The 19,893-nt window shown below is 39.0% G+C and overlaps 1 protein-coding gene and 1 non-coding gene across 6 annotated transcripts in view; one reads left to right on the forward strand and one right to left on the reverse strand.

Moving 5' to 3' along the window:
* The window catches only part of PCBP3 (poly(rC) binding protein 3), a 215,770-nt gene that overhangs the window by 48,823 nt on the left and 147,054 nt on the right, over positions 1-19,893 (forward strand). For all 5 annotated transcript variants that reach the window (XM_054579258.1, XM_054579216.1, XM_054579224.1 and 2 more), the window contains exon 2: positions 19,151-19,191. The gene's annotated coding sequence lies outside the window, so the exon portion shown is untranslated. The remainder of the gene's footprint in view (positions 1-19,150; positions 19,192-19,893) is intronic.
* Positions 16,827-16,928, reverse strand: LOC129077331 (U6 spliceosomal RNA). The gene has a single exon (XR_008529813.1). It is a non-coding gene; the product is annotated as a U6 spliceosomal RNA (small nuclear RNA).

Consider the following 19,893-nt stretch of genomic DNA (forward strand, 5'->3'; position numbering starts at 1 on the left):
AAAATTTTAACAATTCTAATAGGTATCCCATTTTAATTTACAGTTCCCTAAATTCCCAGATTTTCATCTTTGCTGTGTTTTTTCATTTGGTGAGTCAGGGAGTCAGCTTTGAAGACTGACTCTTCTGTATCTCTTTCAAGTAAACTTTTTCCTTTTCAAATGACTTGCTCTGATAGTATATGTACTGGTTTGTGGTCAGCCTCTTATTAACTTGAGATGTTTTCCAGATCTACATTTATATAGTAAGTGTGAGGACACATTTTTAGGGAGGGTTGCTTCGGTGTAATTTACATGGAAATCTCCCAGCACCACATGTGTATTTGGGGATAAATATCTTAATTACCTAGACTTTAGGAAGTTACTCCAGAAGTAATATAATTCCGGATTTCAACATGCCTGCACTGTGAAGTCGTCCTTGGCAACCTGTTATCTTTCAGATAAAGCCCAAGCAAACAAGCCCCTCCACCACATGTTCTGGGTCTTCTGGTATTGGTCTGCAACCTGTCTCTTTAGCTCAACCTTCCACCTCTCCCACTTATGTAGTGTATATTACTGCCAGACTGGGCTGAGCCCCTGACCTGGTTTATGGTTTCTATCCATCAGGACTGTCTCTTTGCACACTCTGCATACCAGTTCTGCCTATAGGGCCTGGCACAAACTAGCCTGGTCTGGCCATACAGCTTTCCCTACCTACCCAGGAGGAATTGGTCTCCTCTTTTGAAAAGTGCAGCTCACCATGTTGAGGCAGAGGGACCTTTTGCCCTCCATGGCATTAAGGCTATTGGTTTGCAGCTGTCTCCTAACACAGTGTGGACTCCTTGAACCTGTGTCCCACCCTGTTGATTCCCTGTTCCTAGCTGGCTTTGGAGGGCCCAGCCTGCCTGACCAGTGCAGGGAGTGCAGTGCAGTGTGGGCAGGGCCCCTCTCAGCAGGCTGCCATTCTAACTGTCCCATGAGGGGCTCCCTGGGGGTAACGATGTACATTATCTCAGCTTTTGGGCTCTTTGAGAAGATGTCAGTGTGAATGGCAATAAAGATGTCCACCCGCGTGACTGACTCACACTGAAGACAGGAGTCAGCTCAACCCAGCAGTTCTTCTGTGGGTTGAAATAGAAGTAATAAAAGGCTAGTTCTTTGTAAAGAAAAACAAAATTGTCAAACTGGTAAGACTGATCAAAGATAAAAGATAATATTAGCTATATCTCATTAATGATATGAGCAATCAATATTTAAAGATGACATTTTGTCAATTAAATGAAAAACCAAATCTTGTGGGTTTTCAGGATCTTATCCTAAAGTACAGTGGAAGAGTAAAGAACCAAAATAATAAGTAATTTTGGGACAAAAAACAAGAGGAGACTTATTCTTTCAATGTCAAGCTTATTGTAGAGGTGTAATATTTAGGACTTGTATTTTTGGCCCAGGGTTAGACAGATGTGCCAGTGCAACAGAGTTAAGGAATATACACATCCACACATACCACACACACATCTACATCTCCCTGCACACATACCACTTTCACACCCACACATATCCCTACTCACACACATCTACTGACATAAACATACACATCCACTCACACACCCACATATCCACATCTATAGATACACTCACACATACCCACACCCCACTGCCTACACTCAGACACGCAGGAATTCATAATGTTGGAGATTGCATTACAAGTCCATGGGAAAGGATAGACCTTTTAGTAAACATTGCTGGGATAATCTTCTATGCATATGGTAAAGATAAAATTAGATCAGTACCTAAACCTTCACATATGAGACTGAATTCTACAAAGAATAAAATCCTGAATATGAAGGGGAAAACTACAATTTACAGAAGAAAAGACTACCAAAAAGATTAGAATGTGAAGACTATCTTTGACATCTGGGTATCAGCACAAAAAGGACAAACGTAAAGAAAAATACTGGTTTATTTGACTATATTAAGTAGAAAAATCACCTGTATGTAGATAAAATTTATAGACTTAAAAAACAGACTACAGATAGGATACATTTAAAATCATATAACTTGGAAAGTGTTAATATTAAATATTTGGAGAGAGTAAGCACACAATAGATAAAGGCTATGAAAAGATAGTTCAAAATGAGGAAACTAGAAAGATTATAAATGTATGAAAACTGCAATTTTTCTGTTAATCCATGAAATATGAATGAAAGCAATGAGAGACTATTTTATACTTACCACATGGGCAAACATGAGTCAAATAATAAATATTGGCGAAGTATGGGGAAATGGGAACTCTTACTCCCTGATTGGTATAACCACGTCGGAGATGAATTTGGTTATATGAGTAAAGTTGATAACATGCATTTCATATGACCCACAAATGTCATTGTCTCTAGAACTCACAGTGTCTGAGGGATACAGTCCTACAGTGTTTGTAATAGGAAGATGGTGGAAACTACCTAACTGGCTTCAATAAGGGGGCCCAGACATTTGTTCTATTTATGCATTCAAAAATCATTCAGCACTGAAATGAATGAATCAGATCAATGAGTATCAAGATACATAAATGTCATTAGCAATGTTGACTGTAAAAAACCAAGTTTCAATAGTAGGGTGCACTGTGGTATTTTTGTTGGCTATTTACATGGCCAGAAAAGGTATAAACACTGACTGTGAAGGATGATGTACCATCTTTACATTATGTCATTACCTACCAGCAGGGAAGGAGGGATGATCACTAGGGTATATAGGGCTTCAGTTGCATCTATAAGAACTGTTTATAGAGACATGAGGAAAATAAAGCAAAATGTGACAACTCTTTATTCTTTCTGGTAAGTACATAGGTGCCTCTTATGTTTATTTATTGATCTGAGATATAATTGGCAAACCATAAAATTCACCACATTAAAGTGTGTAATGGAGAGATGAGGAAAGACAACCAAGGACTGACAGAGGGGGTAGGAAAAGCCAAACACCAGGTAGCAGAAAACACAGGTCAGTGATTTTGCTTTGACTTCTCCAATCATGACACCAAACCTGGAAAGTAAAAGAATGCCAGATTTCAGAACTTCTGTAGGGAAGATCACCACATAACAAATTCAAAGGCTAGTAAGAAGAAGTGGAGGCCACATGCTAGACAGTGATTAGTAGCAAGGGCATCTCCATATTGACCATGAAAGATAAGCCCGTGGGAAATGGGAGGGTCTTAACGTTTATGAGGACTTTGTACCCAAAGAGGAACATTTGCCGCTATTTGGACTTTATTTAGGGCTCAGTATGTTAAATATATATATAATAATAATTTTAAAAGCAATTTAATTAAAGTTAGAAATTATTCTTTTAAATACATTAGTAGTAAAAGCAAGCAGAAATACAGTGATTACAAAATTTATTTTTTGCACATAAATCTCAAAAAAATATATGCACTGTAGTTTTAATGAATTTATCTGACATCATTCCCCTTTGTCGGGCACAGTGATTTTACAGAAGCTTTTTAAGAGGGCAGATGACCTGGGCACAACAGACAAGCAGGTAAGGCTTTACACTTCAGAGCCATTCGTTGATAGGCTGGGTGACTTTGTCACAGGCTCTAAGATGATTTGGACCTTGAGTTCAGCATGAGCTCCTGTTTCAGATTAAACTGTAATAATGATTCTCTCTTATGCTGAGCTTCCCACACCTTGGCCTGGGACCCTGTCAGCTGCTGCCCAATGCTGCCCCAGAGGTATAAATGCACCTTGTTTTCTGGTCAGAACTCTGTATTTCAGACCCTCTGCTTTTTTCTGTCTCAAGTCATGGAAAGAGCTAGTTGGCACAGGACATTTTTTTCTTCTTCTTATGAAAAGCAGTGTTAGAGGCTAGAATCTTGGCTTCAGGCTGCACATGAGCGTGGTGGCCACTTTTAGTGAGAGAACTAGAGACAAACCTTTTTATGGCCCTGAGTTCACAGTGATTTCCTCCTAATTTAATTAGATTATTATTAGGTCCATTAAAAATTTTTTTATTCTAATATAAAACAACCTGAATTTTTTCTTTTCTACAATATATTTACTTATAGTTATTGAAACTCTGGCCAGAAATTAATTCTGCAGCCTCCTTTTTTATAATTCTCATGTGTTTCATTAACTCTCATCTAGTTTCTATACTGGTGAATGTTGAACAGGCAGTTTACAAAAGGAACATAAGTACCGACAATGTCAGAAGATACTAGCCTGACTAATACATTTATGACTAATGTATTCCTGTCATTTTTGGACCATCTTGTTGGCATATTTTGAGAAAGTTTGTAATATGGAGTTTGGCAGGGAATCACAGAGATCCATCTCTTACGCATCATCATTTTGTGACTGGAAGGAGATGAAGTTTCTGTAGGGCTCTTATTCCTGGTGTACTAGAAGCTTTAGAAATATTCAGGCATTTTGGCTGGAAATTCTATTCTTAAGAATTTATCTTCAAGAAAACATAATCAGATAACCACTAAATTTATGTACGGAAAATGTTCATTACATCATGAATTCAAATCATTAACAATTGGAGGCAGCTCGGATGCATAATAGTAGAGGATTAAGTAAGCTGGTTACTGTCCTTTCACAGCATAATCGATTATTAGGTAGCTATTAGTGTTTACAGGAATGAGTCATGAGATGAAGAAATCCACCAGCATATGAGGCCAAAAATACACATAAAAACAGCCTACATGATGTAACTTATAGCCATAAAATTGTGCCCGTGCATGCATATGTGTGCAAGGGTGTTTTTGTGTATTTCAGAGTCCTCAAGGAGGTACAAACCAAAGGTCGATGGTGTCTGTTTCTGTGAGCTCATATCACTGCTAGTATTTGTTTACACATACTTCTGAGTTTTCTAATTTTAAAAAAATGAACATATGTCACATTTATATTCAATGTGAAAAGTAGTCTGATTTTTGACATATAGAAGCATTTTTCTAAGCATAAAAACAATACAAGCAATTTCAAATAATAGACAAGTTTGATTTTCATAGAAAATTTCTTTGAATATCAATAAAAATTAGTACAAGGCTAAAAACAAGCTGTTATAGACATTTTCTACAACTATTATAGACATGGATATATTATAATGTTTTGAAAGCACATATGGTCTATCTCATTTTGTTTTAAAAAGTATATAGATAATGTTATAATGAGAAACTACTATAAGAAAATACATTCTACTGCTGTCAGTGCTTCTTTCTGGGCACTTGAAGATACTTTGAAATATATTTCTTGCACTTCCTGTGCTTTCCAAGCTTTATACACCAAGAGCAGGCATGTATTTTACAATCACAGGCTACACACTCATTATAAAGAGCAGGGACTGAGCACCTGGCCTTCTGTCCCTGCCAGAGCCTGTCACTGCTTGGTAGCCTGCTCTCAGGGAGGTCCAGGTAAGGGTGTGGAGAGCTAATTCTTAATCACTGATTGAAAAACTGTTTCATTTGGGGAGTCATTTATAAAGTCTAGCAGATGTATTTTAGGCAACTTCAATAACCTGGTGAGAGACCAAACAGATATCCCATGTCCTAAAGAAAGTAAAAACAATGATGTTTAAAAATCTAATTTAGTAAGTCCATTTGCTGAGATTGACACAAAAATTCTTTTATAAATTATTGGAAGTTGATAGTGAATAAAGTTTAATATAATTTAAAAGAGTTGAAATATGGGTATGCATATCTTTATTCACACACATATCTTAAATAGGAAATGAAACAATGCCCCTTCATGGGATGTGGCAGTGACTGTGCACATAACCCTGAGCATCTGAGTGGAGGAACCTTGCACTAGGGTATGTAGAAAGATGAAGGACCTGCTGTCCCAGGGTAGGGAGCACAGCTGGCATGCCACACAGGACAAAGCCAGGCTCATGTTAGGCAAGGGGCTCTCAGGGTCTGCATTCCTTGGTCTTTTTGACTATATCACCACGATGTAACCGCTTCACATTGGCCTTAAGATAGTGTTTTTTTGAGGTTGAGGAGTAAAGGAGTTCATTAATCCCCCTGGCTACCTTGTTTCTTTTCTGCTGAGACCATCACCAAGAGTATAATTATTTCAAAAGTAAGTGCATTAGTGGATTCTGTGGTGGGAATGAAGTTCTTTTAAATTCTAGTTAACCCTGGTTTCTGGTTGGCCCTGCAGAATGCTGAATTTGCTCTGCTGCAGGAGGTGAGTTAATGAGACACTTGGTCTCCCAAATATCGAGAAATTTGGAGTCATGACTGTCTTCCTCCTGAAGTCAGATCTTTGCTATGGCCTATTTAGCTTTAGGTAAAAACAGTGGTGTTTGCTCTTCCTTTATTGAGATCTGCCAAAGTGTGAGCTCCTGTTTAGCAAAATGGAACCTGTGAGCCGATGCCTAGGAGCTACATTTGCGTGTCCCACTGTGAAATAACTAATGTTATCCCAAGTCCTCATTAAGTGGTCTTTGGAAGTGGTGGGCTAAAACATTCTATGGAGTAGCTCCCAGTCACTGTCCCAACTCATTGCTGGTCTCTGCTTGCTTGTTCTCTCCTGACAGGAGAGCCCCAGAAATCAAGAATTCATGTCAGAAGGAGCCAATCCAAGGGGAGCCTGCAGGATCCCAGCCCCATTCCCCCTCCCCCTGCCACAGTGAGGTGGGACAGCCCTTTGTTAATGTTCATGTTAATGTTCATAACATGAACATTAAAACTTTGATGTAAAATGTCAGCAGTGTCAGTGTTTAAGAGGATGACAGGAGATATGTGGATAATGTGTACGTGGCCATGGGAGGAGAAAAGGCAAGGAAGGGCAGGGACCTGGGGCTGGGATGGGGGCCTCAGTGGAATTTAGAGGGAAACCTGCTTCCCTTAGCTGTTTGCTGACATTTTCAGACTGCTGGAACATTGGGGCTGCCTGGGCCTGAGAGGGGCGGTGGGAGGACAGAACCGTCCCTCAGGAAGGGAGTCTGTTTGCTCCTGGTAGGCGCTCATGCTTGTAAAAGTAGGCAAATTACAAAGAGTAGTTCAAATAAGAGTGTGACTATTATTAGTATCTATGGCTAAATCTGCAAAAGGAATAAAATTTTACTTGTTAATTTTCTCATTTCTAGTCTGGTTTTTAAAATGTCTTTCCAAAGATAAAATTATGTTGTGGGTGTGGGTTACATATATGATGCTAGAGTGTCATGTTCAAATTGATAATGATGGGAGAGCCTGGGCTCTGGGCTGTGTCTCATGTGGCCAGCAGCAGCTATCAGCTCGGACACATAAACTCCGAACAGATGAGGACGTTTATTCAGACATGTCCTGATTGTGTTTTTTCCTGATTAGTTGAATTACAAGTCTCTCCAAGTCTCTTATGGTGGGTACAATGTCTTCTTTTTCCCCATTACCCATTATTTTATTCTGTAATTTTGAAAAAAGAGAGAGAGAACCATAGATGTAGGCATATCTTTTTTTTACAGCTGCCTATTCTCCTTCAGGGCCCTACCCCCAGGGAGAGCGTGCAGGCCACTTGGTGCAGCTGCCAGTCTGTTCATTTGTCTCTTCATGTGTATATCTGTCCAACAGGCTCCAAGGGCCCTCCTCCAACCCAGCACTCTTCTAGGATTGGATGGGTGGTAGGGAACACATACTGTTCCTGCCACTGTGGTTCATTTGGAGCAGGGAGTGGGGGCAAGAGACCGAAAACAAATGGCTTAAAAACATGAAACAGCACATGACAGATAGATTAGAACAGGAAGACTGACAAAAGGGAGAGGGATCCTGGCAGGTGGTCCAGGGAGGCCTTTCTGAGGAGGTGGCAATGGAGCTGGTGGCCTGAGGGAGCTCACACACTGAGCCCCTAGCTGCAGCACAATAGCTGGAGTGAGGTTACTTTGGAGGGGTAGAGGTGGGAAAGGAGGGTGGTGAGGGTTTGGGTGTCATACTCAGTGCTTGAGGAAGTCAGGTCCACCTTCCTGTTCTCTGAAGCTCACTCTGGCTGCAGCCTGCGGGGGAGCAGATGGCAGGCCAAGATGGGAGCTGGAGGGAGGGCAAGCTCAGAGGTCCTGCTAAGGCAGAACTTGCTGGAGAAGGGTCAGGCAGGCAGGGTGAAGAGGCCTGAATGACTCCTAGAGGCCTGAGTAACTGAGGCAGGGTGACTTCTGGAGGGTCAGGTTTGGTCTTGAACTTTCGATGTAGACATCCATGTGGCTTGGTCAGGTAGGCAGTTGATATATAGGAGCTCAGGGCAGAGAGCACAGTCAGAGAGGTTGCTTTAGGGAATCATCAGGGTACGAGGTATTTATGCCAATAGACTGGGTGGTCTCACCTAAGGAAGTGAGTGTGGTCAGTAGAGAGGAGCAGGGGAACCAGGTACAACCCCAGGAAGGTCTTGCCTGGAGCCACCTGAGTGGCCTGGTGCTCTGGCCCCAGGTCCCCAGGTATGCTCAGGGGCCCTGTGCTTTCTCCTGTCAGTACATTGCAAGCTGCTGGGAGCAAGTGAACCCACCATGTCTGCCTGTCTCTGCCCAGTAGACAGTGAGGCTGTTTCTTAAGTCTATGTCCCACTGTTGGAAGTTTGTGTATCTTAGATTTCTTCCACTGTGGCATTCAGAATGGGGAGGAAGTTCTCTCTGTTGCGCTTGCGCACACTACTCCTGGACTGGATTCTGGATGGCCTAGGAGGTGGCTTGCCTCTTTCTCTGCTAGGCCATCTTTTTTAATGGGCTTATTTGCCATCCATATGTTTTCTTTAGTGAAGTATTTTTGCTCATTTAAAAAAATTATGTTATTTTTCTTATCAAGTTTTGAGAGTTCTTCATATATGCTGGATACAGTCCTTTACTATAGGTTATTTGTTTTGCAAGTATTTTCTCCCATTTTCTAGCTTGACTGTTCATTTTTGTAACTGTCTTTTGAAGATCAAAAGTTTTACATTTTGATAACATTCAACTTATCAATATTTCTCTTTTATTCATCATGTCTTTCGTATCATACTAAAAATTATTTGTTAAACTGGCTTTGTTCCTGATCTTGGGGGCAAGCACTCTCAGTCTCTCACCCTTATGTATGATGTCAGCTGTATGTTTTAACCCAAGGTCTTTCTCCAGGTTCAGAAAGTTCACTGAGGATTTTTTTCATGATAGATATTGAATTTTGCCAAATGCTTTTTCTGCATCTATTGAGATGATCATAGAATTTTTTTCTTTCTTTTTTCAGTTTTTCATTTTTAGTCAGTTTATATGGCCATCCACATAAAAATCAATTACATTGATTTTTAAAAAAACATTAAACCAATTGCATTTTTGGTTGGAATCTACTTTGTCATGATTTTTTTTGTATATTGTAGAATTTCATATGCTAAAATTTAAGAATTTTTACATCTATATTTTTGAGGAATATTGGTATGTTAACTAAGTGTCTTTTTGTGGTTTTGGTGTCAGGTCAATTCTTGCTTCATAGAATGAGTTGGGAAGTGTTCCCTTATATTCCATTTTCAAAATGAGTTAGTAAAGAATTAGTATTATTTCTCTCTTGCATATTTGGTGAAATTTACCATTGAAGCCATCTGGTTGACTCTTTTTGGTGGGAAAGTTTTTAGCTTGAATTCAGTTTCTTGAATACGCATAGGGCTATCTAATCCTTCTTGAGCGAGTTTTGATAACTTGATTCTAAGAATTTGTTCCATCTAAGTTGTTAAATTTATTGGCATGCAATAGTTTCTAACATTCCCTTGTTATATTTTATTTCTTTATTGAAGTAAAATTCATGTAAGATGCTGTTAATTATTTTAATATGTATAATTCAGTGGCATTCAGTGTTGTGCAAACACCACCCAGATTTAGGATTTTTTTTTAACTTGTCCATCATGTCAACAAATACTCCACGTCCATTAAGTAGTCACTCCCTGTTTCTCCTTTTTCCCACCCCCTGGACCACTAACCTACTTTTTATCTCTGGATTTATGTATTTGGATGTTTCATATAAATGGAATCATATAAATATGGTGACCTTTTATGTCTGGCTTCTTTCACTTAGTAGGTTTATCTGACTTGGAGAATGTATCAGTACTTTATTTCTTTTTATGGCTGCAAAATATTCCATTTTTTGGATATATCACAATTTGTTCATTCATCATCTGTTGATGGACATTTGGGTTGTTTCCGCATTTTGTCTATTGTGAATAGTGTTGCTATGAACAAGTATCTGAGTGACCATCTTCATTTATTTTGGATATATACCTGGGAGTGGAATTGCTGAGTCACATGGTTAATGTTTGAGGAACTGGCACACTTTTCCACAGAATTATACCATTTTACAGCCATACCAGTAATGTATAAAGGTGCTTATTTTTCCTTATCCTCACCAATACTTGTTATTTTCTGCTGTTTTGTTTATAGCCATCTTAGTAGGTGTCAAATCAGTACCACATTTTGGTTTGACTTACCTTTTTAATGTCCTTTGTATCAGTAGTAATATTTTACTTATTATTATTGATATTGGTAATTTGTGTCATCTTGGGTTTTTTCCTGATCTTTTATAAATATTATTTATAATACTTATAAATATTATTGATCTCAAAGAAGCAACTTTTGGTTTCATTAATTTTCTGCATTTTTTGTTATTTTCCGGCTCATGGAGTTCTACTCTCATCTTTATTGCTTTTCTTCTGCTGTCTTTGGGCTTAATTTGCTCTTTCTTTTTCTTTCTAGTTTTGTATAATAGAAGCTTAGGGTTTTTTTTCCCAGCAAAAATGCTTTTGTTGTTTTCTTAATTAAAAAACAACAACAACCTGGAACTTTGAGCACAAACCTACTGTATATTTAGGGTGTTTATATAGATTATACCTAAATTAATTATGTATAGTAAAACATATATAGTTCTCATTCCATAGTTTAGTACCAATCACTTGCAATAAATACTCATCATTCCCATAAAGTCCCAGGCTCATGAAGCTATCCAGGTGTAATTGCATGTGAGTTTCTGGGCTGAGAGTATGCCCCCTGACCATTTTGGTGAAGACTAAGCATACTTTTCTCCTGACAAAATGTATATTAACTAAATTTAATTCTGTCTGGGCATCCTGAACTTTACAGTGCTGTTTAATTATTCATTCAAATGTGAAATTTTAATATTTCAGAATAGGGACAAATAAGATTTTTTTTCCAAATACATTTGTCTCTGCCTTCCCCCCACCACTTTCCCTTGCCCCCTCCTCACCTCCCTCCTCTCTCAATCCTTCCCTTTTGGTTTTGTCCATGAGACCTTGCTATATGTTCCTTGACTTTCCCCTTCCCTTCCTTTTCCCCTGCCCCCCACTCCTTCCCTTTTGTCTCTGTTAGTTTCTTTTCCTTTCAGTGTTGTTGGTCTTATTTTCCTTGCATCTTTGTATTGTTGGTTAGGTTCCGCTTATAGGTGAGATCAAATGATATTTGTCTTTCGGCCCCCTGGCTTATTTCACTTAGCATAATGCTCTCTAGTTCCATCCATGCTGTCGCAAAGTTTAGTAGTTCTTTTTTTCTTTCTGCTGCGTAGTATTCCATTGTGTAAATGTACTATAGTTTTTTGATCCAATCATCTACTGATGGGCATTTAGGTTGCTTCCAGCACTTGGCTATTGTAAATTGTGCTGCTGTGAACATTGGGGTGCATAGGTTCTTTTGAATTGGTGTTTTGAGATTCTTAGGGTATAGTCCCAGCAGGGGAATCACTGGATCAAAAGGCAGTTCCATTTTCAGCTTTTTGAGGAAATTCCACGCTGCTTTCCACAATGGCTGCACCAGTCTGCATTCCCACCAACAGTGTACTAGGGTTCCCTTTTCTCCACAGCCTCGCCAGCACCTGTTGTTTGTTGATCTGTTTATGATGGCCATTCTGACCGGTGTGAGGTGGTACCTCATTGTGGTTTTGATCTGCATTTATCTGATGGCTAGTGATGCCAAGCATCCTTTCAAATGTCTCTGGGCCCTCTGTGTCTCTTCCTTGGAAAAGCGTCTGCCCAGGTCCTTTGCCCATTTTTTGATTGGATCATTTGTCTTCTTGGAGTGGAGTCGAGTGAGTTCTTGATAAATTTTGGAGATCAAACCTCTATCTGATGTATCATTGGCAAATATATTTTCCCATATGGTTGGCTCCCTTTTCATTTTGCTGATGTTTTCTTTAGCCTTGCAGAAGAGAAGCTTAGGTTATTGATTTGAGAACTTTTCCCCCCTAATGTGGGCACTTTATTGCTACAAATTTCCCTCATGGTACTGTTTTTGCTGTATCCCACACATTTTGCTATCTTAGTTTTTGTTTTTACTTGGGTCAAACTCTTTCTAATTTCTATTGTGATTTCTTCCCTGACCCATATGTTATTTAGAAGTGTGCGATTCATTTTCAAATATTTGGAGGATTTTCAAGATACATTTCTGTTACTGATTTCTAATTGAATTCCATAGCCATCAGGGATCATACTTTTTCTGATTTCAACTTTTTTAAAGTTTTACTGCACTTTTTAAAGGCTTAGAATGGTCTTTAAAAATATTCCATGATCACTTGAAAAGCATGTGTATTGTGTTATTGTGTAGAGAAGCGATTTTCAACTGATGTGCTGCAGCACACTGGCAGGCCGCAAGAATTTTTAAAACAGGTAATACCTCACTATTTATTCAGGGTCATTGACCTCTTTTCCCTTCCTTAGACTGCCAAGTAAAAAACTGACAATAGCCAACAGAAGAGTAACCATCCAGTGTGAATGAATCAAAATTATACCTATTTTTCTGGTCAGGTAAACAAAAATATATTTTTGGTGTGCTGCAGCATTTTAGTAATTAGTTTATGTGTGCCATGAGATAAAAATGGTTGAAAATTGCTGGTGCAGAGTACTCTATGAATGTCAGTTAAGTAATGTGGGTGATAGTGTTGAGTCTCCTATGTCCCTTACTGATCTCCTGTCAAGTTGTTTTGATCCCTTAATTATTATGTAATGCCTTTTTTAACTTCTGATAATATTCTTTGCTCTGAGCCCTACTTTTTCTGATGTTAATATAGCCATTCAAACTTCCTTTTGATTAGGGTTAGCATGGTACATCTTTTCCCATCATTTTTCTCTTATTTTATGTATATGTTTATATTTCAAGTGGGTTTCTTATAAATAACAGAGTTTGGGTTTACAATACTTTTTAAGGTAAGTATTCCCTAGCCAGATAGAATATCCATTCCCATAAAAAATTCAAGTAAAGATGACACAAGCTATTTGCATAAATCTGTTTAAACATCCCAACGTTCATAAAGCCCATCAACCCTTTTTTTGGGAGAACAGCCTTTATATTCTCTCAGTCTAATTGTAGTCCACACCAGGGCTTCACCAATGGATTTGGGTACTATGATTCATGGGGCTCTCATGTCAAGAAGTCCAAAAACTTCCCTTCTCCACCTCCTGACCATTTTACCCTCTCTGGTGCAAAGGCTTTGGGTCCCCAGTGAGGGGTTGAGCCAAGGGACCCTGGTTCTTTTGTCCACCTTCATCTAGATTCATCTCTCTAATCATAGCTTGAAACAACTGCAGGTCATATATCTTATTATAATCTTTGAATCTTGGCTTTCAAAATGTGTACAACCCAGGATAAAAAAAAAAAGCAGACTTGTTTGGGGCTCTTTAATCCTTTTGGCCTGCTTAAAACCTTTGTTTGAACCCCATCAATGTCCATTTTATTCATACCTAACCAGCGAGGGTATGCGTGGTCATACGTTGGGCTATGACTGCTGTAGTTGGGGTTGCAGCATTGGCTCCTTCTCTGGAGGACTCAGTGGTATAGATTCTAGGAAGCTCCATCAGCTGAGATTAGCAAAGGCAAAGACCGAGGGAGTCCTTAGTGGCAAAACTTTGGGTTTTTGGACCCTGACAAACATGAGGGCAGCTCGGGTCCTTGGTGGTGAAAGCTGCTGGGGTCTTCTGCTCCTCCAAAGTAGAAAGTCACAGCTGAGGAGATCCCTTTTGGTAGCAAGCTATGAGAGACTGGGGATGGGTTGACACAAGTAAAATGTTGCCTATGCTTTTCTGTGTAGCCATCTTTTATTTTTGTGCTCCACTGGGTTGCTGTAGCTCCTGCATTATACTTCAGAGCTCACTCAGAGTTATTTTCATCAGCAGTAGTTGTTAATCATTATTTTTTCTGGAGATGCAAGCGCTGAGACCTCCTAGTTCACCAATCTTGCTGATGTCATACTCTTAAATGTTTGTTGTTTCTTTCTTTCTTTGTGTAAGAAATAAAGATGGGCCCTGGCTGCTGTGGCTTAGGGACTGAGTGCCAGACTGTGAACCAAGAGGTCGCCAGTCTGATTCCCAATTCAGGGCACATGCCTAAGTTGCAGTCCAGGTCCCCAGCTGGGGGTGTGTGAGAAGCAACCACATAAATATTTCTCTCACACATTGGTGTTTCTGTCCTTCTCTTTCGCCCTCCCTTCACCTCTTTCTAAAAATAAATAAATAAATAATAAAATAAATAAATAAAGGCGATCCTTGGGGGACAGGAATTTTTACATGGTATTGTTTTTTAGTTGGGGTGGTTTCATGGTGCTAAGGTCAATTGGGACAGATTAGGATTCAAGGAAAACTAGCTGGCTTCTGCTTCCTCCTAAGGCACTAATGACTGTCCTTGATACTGAAATTTGCCTCAGGAATCTCAGAGGACAGAAATTTCAGGCAATGATGAAAGTTAAAGGGATTTCTTCTTATAGAAAATGATAAATAACTGGTCTATTTAGATTGGAGTTGACCCATTTCCAGATTGGAAATGTCTCTCAGTTTGGCAGAATTTGGATCACAGACCTTACTCAAGCACTGTGGATGTGTTAGTCATCACACTGAAGATCAGTCTAGCCATACCCCTTCAACCAGAACACTATGGGAAGAGGTACTGATCTAGACTGTTGGGTTGATCGTCTGCAGGTAATTAATACAGTGTATAAACTGATCTGTGTCATAGGGAATGGAGGCCCAAGGAGGATCAGAGACACCCAGACATATCTGTTGGAGATCATGAGGCTGAGAATCCCATGATGCATTCCACACAGAGGCACCAGCCCCTCCAGATTGCTTGATACAAGCAGTGTTAGTTGGTTCATGATCATAATGATAGGACTCATGGGATGAGTGTTTATAGAAGTTACAGGTAAAGAGGTCTCCTTCTCCTTTACTGAAATTATTTGGTTTGGTGCTTCTAGTGCCAGACACAGCCAAGTTTGTAGCTGTTGCTTCCTTCTTTTGATGCTCTGGTTCTTGGACCAAGTCTTTATTACTAACTTATCAATCTGAGTAGCTGAAGTTAAATTCTGCTATGGTAGCCCAATGTGGGTACTTAGTCTTTTCAGATATATCTCAGTATTCTAAGCTTTTCTGTATTAAAAGGTTGTGCAGTACTAGCAAGCAGACCTTGGCTTTTCTGCCTTAATATCTTTAAGAAGTAGAATGATTTGCTGTGCATGTTTATGAGCCACCTGAATTTTATCTGTGTGAGGGGTTTTATTTATCTAATTTAAAAATTTTTTAAATTCAGTTAGGATTTTTATACCATTTATATTTGATGCAATTATTGATATGATATGCTATTGGTTTCTATTTGTCTCAATTAGATCCTCTTTTTTCTGCTTATTTTGGATTATTTATGATCAATTTTATCACCTTTCCTAGCTTATTAGTTATATCTCTGTTTTTAGAGGTTGCTTTGGAATTTACTATATATGTCCTTAACTTATGACTCACTGTCTTTAAGTAATAGTATACTCGTTTACTTATAGTATTAAACCTAACAACAGTAACTTCTACGTAGTATTTCCTGCCCTTTATGTCATTGTTGTCATGCCATTTTACTTCTACATTTTTATAAACTCTCCAATACATGGTTATTATTTTTGCATTAAATGGTCTATTATCTTTTAAAACAACCTTAAAAATTAAGGAAATGGGCATTTCTATTTATTCATGAACTGTTTCCAGTGCTTTTCATTTCTTATGTAAGTCAAGATTTCCTTCTGATATTATTTTCCTTTTGTGTGGTAAGCTGACTTTAATGGTTTTCCTAGTTCAGGTATGTTGGACATGAATTATTTTAGCTTTTGTCTGTTAGAAAAAATCTTCATTTTGCCTTTGTATTTGAAAGTCATTTTCACTGCATATGGTATTTCAGGTTGGTGAGGTTTTTTCCTTCATTACTTTAGAGATATAATTTCATTAACTTCTGGCTTGCATTGTTTCTGAAAAGTCCTCTGTCCCCCATGCCTGTGTTTGTTTCTCTGTATATAATATTTCTCTCTCTCTCTCTCTTTCTTTCTTTCTTTCTTGCTTTCTTTCTTGCTTTCTTTCGTGTGTGTTTCAAGGCAATATGTTCAATGTCTAAACAATGTGTCTTTATATATTTTTATATTTTCCACAATCTCAGACAGGAAGAAATACCCCATCAAGTGATAAAGCGTCTGGTTTTTCTCCTCAGGACTGCTGGTAGAGACAGGGCTTGAAGTGACTGAGAAGGGGCTGAGTGCTAGAACTTTCCATGTGCTGCTGTGCACCTCACTGGATCTATTTCCACTCCGGCCCTGGTAACCAAGGTGAAGTGTGGAAATGGGGACGAACACTTGCAGTAAACCTCTCTTCCTGATAGCCCCTTCTATTCCAGCTACTTTGAGAAAAATAGATCTCTGGGTGGAGTGAGTTTGCAGTAGAGAGGACCCCTGTTTTAAACATAAACTCCTATCCTGGGATGATCAACCTTGAACAGGCCATCTAACCTTCCTGAGCCTCAGTCATCTCATATTTCCAGTGGAGATAAGACTATCTACCTTAAAGGTTAGAATGCAACATTGTGGGACCTTTAGTAAGTAGCTAGGATGCAAGTTGTCTTTTTATTATAAAAGTATCAAAAATACAGAACGCTCCAGGAATTTGCGGCCATCCTTGTGCAAGAGCCGTGCTAATCTCTGTATTTTCCAATTTTAGTATATGTGCTGCTGAAATGAGCACCATGATTCTTTATTCACTGGCTGCTTTTAAGTTTTTCTCTTTAGGTAAATTGATTATGATGTGCCTTTGTTTAATTTCCTTCATGTTTTTTCTGCTTGGGGTTTGTTGATCTCCGTGGATCTATAGGTTCATAATTTTTATCAATTATATATATATATTTTTTAATTTATTTTTTCAAATACATTTGTCTCTGACTTCCCCTCACCACTTTCCCCTGCCCCCCTCCCCCCTCTCCCTTCTCCCTCCCTCAGTCTTTCCCCACTTTGGCTTTGTCCATGAGTCCTTGCTATATGTTCCTTGACTTGCCTCTTCCCTTCCTTTTCCCCCATCCACCCCTCCCTCCTTCTCTCTTGTCTCTGTTCATTTCTTTTTTCTTTCAGTGTTGCTGGTCTTATTTCCCTTACATCTTTGTTTTGTTGGTTAGGTTCCGCTTATAGGTGAGACCATATGGTATTTATCCTTCGCCCCCTGGCTTATTTCGCTTAGCATAATGCTCTCTAGTGTCATCCATGCTGTTGCAAAGTGTAGTAGTTCTTTTTTCCTTTCTGCTGCGTAGTATTCCATTGTGTAAATGTACCATAATTTTTTTATCCAATTTTTATCAATTTTTGTATTATTTCTTGAAATATGTTTTTGTCTCAACATGGATTCCCTTCTTAAATCCTCAATTGTACATATATTTCTTTTCTTTTTTAGAGAAGAAGGGTCTTTCTTTCATTTTAGATAGTTTTTATATGCATGTATGCTTTGTCTGCCTATTGACTAATCTTTCCTATTGACTAATGTAACATTAATCCTATCCAGTGTATTTTTCATCCCAGATATATAATATTTTTATTTCTAGTTGTTTGACTTGGGTTTTTGTTTTTTATGCTTTTCATGTCTCTCCATAGCATGTTATCTACTCCTCTGTTTTCTTAAACATATATAACTCATTTATAACAGCTATGTTAAAGACCTTGTATCCTAATAATTTTTGTGTGTAGTGTCTGGATCATTTTCTTATTGATCAGCTGCTCTCATTATGAGACATATTTTCATGTTTTTTCACATGCTTGTTAATTTTTGAATAGGTGGAAAACATTGTGCAATTTATGTTGTTGGGTTCTGTATTCTTTTAAATATTTTAAACTGTCTTGTTGGAATGCATTTAAGTTAGAAAGTTTAGATCCTTTGGTGGCTTGCTGTTGGACATTGTCAGGCAGTTACTAGTTTAGTACACTAGTTTCGTCTGGTGCTAATGTTACTCTGCTGCTGAGGCAACACTCTGCCAAGAGCTCAGCCTTGTGGCCCCTGTGTCACAGGGTTCCCTGGTCTGGTCCTTGGGAATAAACACATTCCTAGAGCTGTGGGAGCTACAGCTCCTATTGTCCTACTTCTTTCTGTTTGCTCTTTCTGGTTGCAGATAGCTTGCTCATTCACATGTGCTAATCTGTGTCCAGGTGAAGACTGAGGTGGCGTCCCCTCCTCCCCCGCACACACACATATACAGGTCTCTGGAACATTTCTCTGTGCTGCTCTCCTTTCTGGTACTCTGCCCTGCTTATTCTAGCTGTTGTTGCCTCCCTGAATCTCAACGCTATTTCTTCCTTTCAGGACTCCTCTTTCTTTGCCTGGGCCCCTCTTTTGCACTGTGGCCTGGAAGCTCCACACAGTGCAGGCTGCGTGATCAGGATGCATTACGTTTTTTCTTTCCCTTAGGGATCATGTCTCATGATGCCTGTTGTCCTGTGTCTGAACACCTTGTCTCAGGTCTTTTGTCTGTTTCTCAGTTGAGTCAGGAGAGTCAATCCCTCTTCTTCTGTCATGGATGGAAGTGGATGTCCTCCTTTGGCAATTTCTGACACCCCCCATCCTCTTCAGTCCTCACTGGACTGAGGCCTTTGGGCTGCCTGAAGGATCCTCTAGAAGCTTTGTTTACCTGTCACTGAAGTTTTTGCATAAGCAGGCCTCCTTGGTCCCGTCACAGTTTAGGGGAGTCTGGGGTTCTGAGCATTTATTGATACCTTTTAAGTTCCAGACTCAATTTTGAATCTAACTACATTTTGTGGAATTCTTTTCTGGAAAGCTGCCTTTGCGTTCCAAATAATTGATTTATGATTACATTTTTAAAATAAATTACTTTGGTTTGATGAAGTTTGATATCTAAGGTGATAGAGCATTCTTTCTGTTATTTTCTACCTGTGATTTATAATTATAATAATTTTTTAACCTGTTTACAGGGCTGTGTACAGAGAGAGAGAAGATCTTCACATGGTTCCATGTAAGTAGTGCTTCTTTCAATGCCTTTATAGAAGTTATGTCTTTAAATTGAGTGATTCTTTCAATGTCAGTTGATTTTTTAAAGTCTTGCTTGCATATGAAGCCACATGTCTTGCTGCTCTTCCTTATGGCCTGGTTTTATGTCACATAAGGGACCTGTACAAGGGTGCAATAACAATGCCAGAGATAAATGCACAATTTCCCTACTGGCTTTTGTAGAACCAAGGTTGAAAAAGAGGTAGTTTTCTCCTTTTCCAATAACCTTTATTCTCCAAAGTCAACCTGACCAAACTGTCCAGTAGTGGGCCAGTTGTTAGTGTGCCCTGCACAGACACATGCCTTTGTCTCATGCTCCAGCAGCACTCACCAGCCAGGAAGTGATGAGTGTGCACTGTGGCCAGGATGGTATATCCAGGCCATGTGGACACCTCTTTGTGGCTGTGACTCGAGTTTTGCAAAACTACCTTGAAATGACTCCTTTTAAATTTATCCTTAAGAGATCTGTATTTTAAAAACTTATTATAATATTTTCTAAAAGTTTTCAGAATTCTTGCATGGAATACAAATGAGTAGCTAATTTTTATAAAGTGCCTGATTTATGTCAGCTATGCTGGTTTGAATACCTTGTTCAGTCCCCACATACCCTGTGAGGTAGGTACTCTTCTACCTACTTTCAAGGCTCAAGGAGATGACGTGACTGTAG

This window comes from Pteronotus mesoamericanus, unplaced genomic scaffold (assembly GCF_021234165.1).
Source record: "Pteronotus mesoamericanus isolate MK-2021 breed Mesoamerican mustached bat unplaced genomic scaffold, CSHL_Meso_final contig_116, whole genome shotgun sequence".
NCBI classification, from domain to species: domain Eukaryota; kingdom Metazoa; phylum Chordata; class Mammalia; order Chiroptera; family Mormoopidae; genus Pteronotus; species Pteronotus mesoamericanus.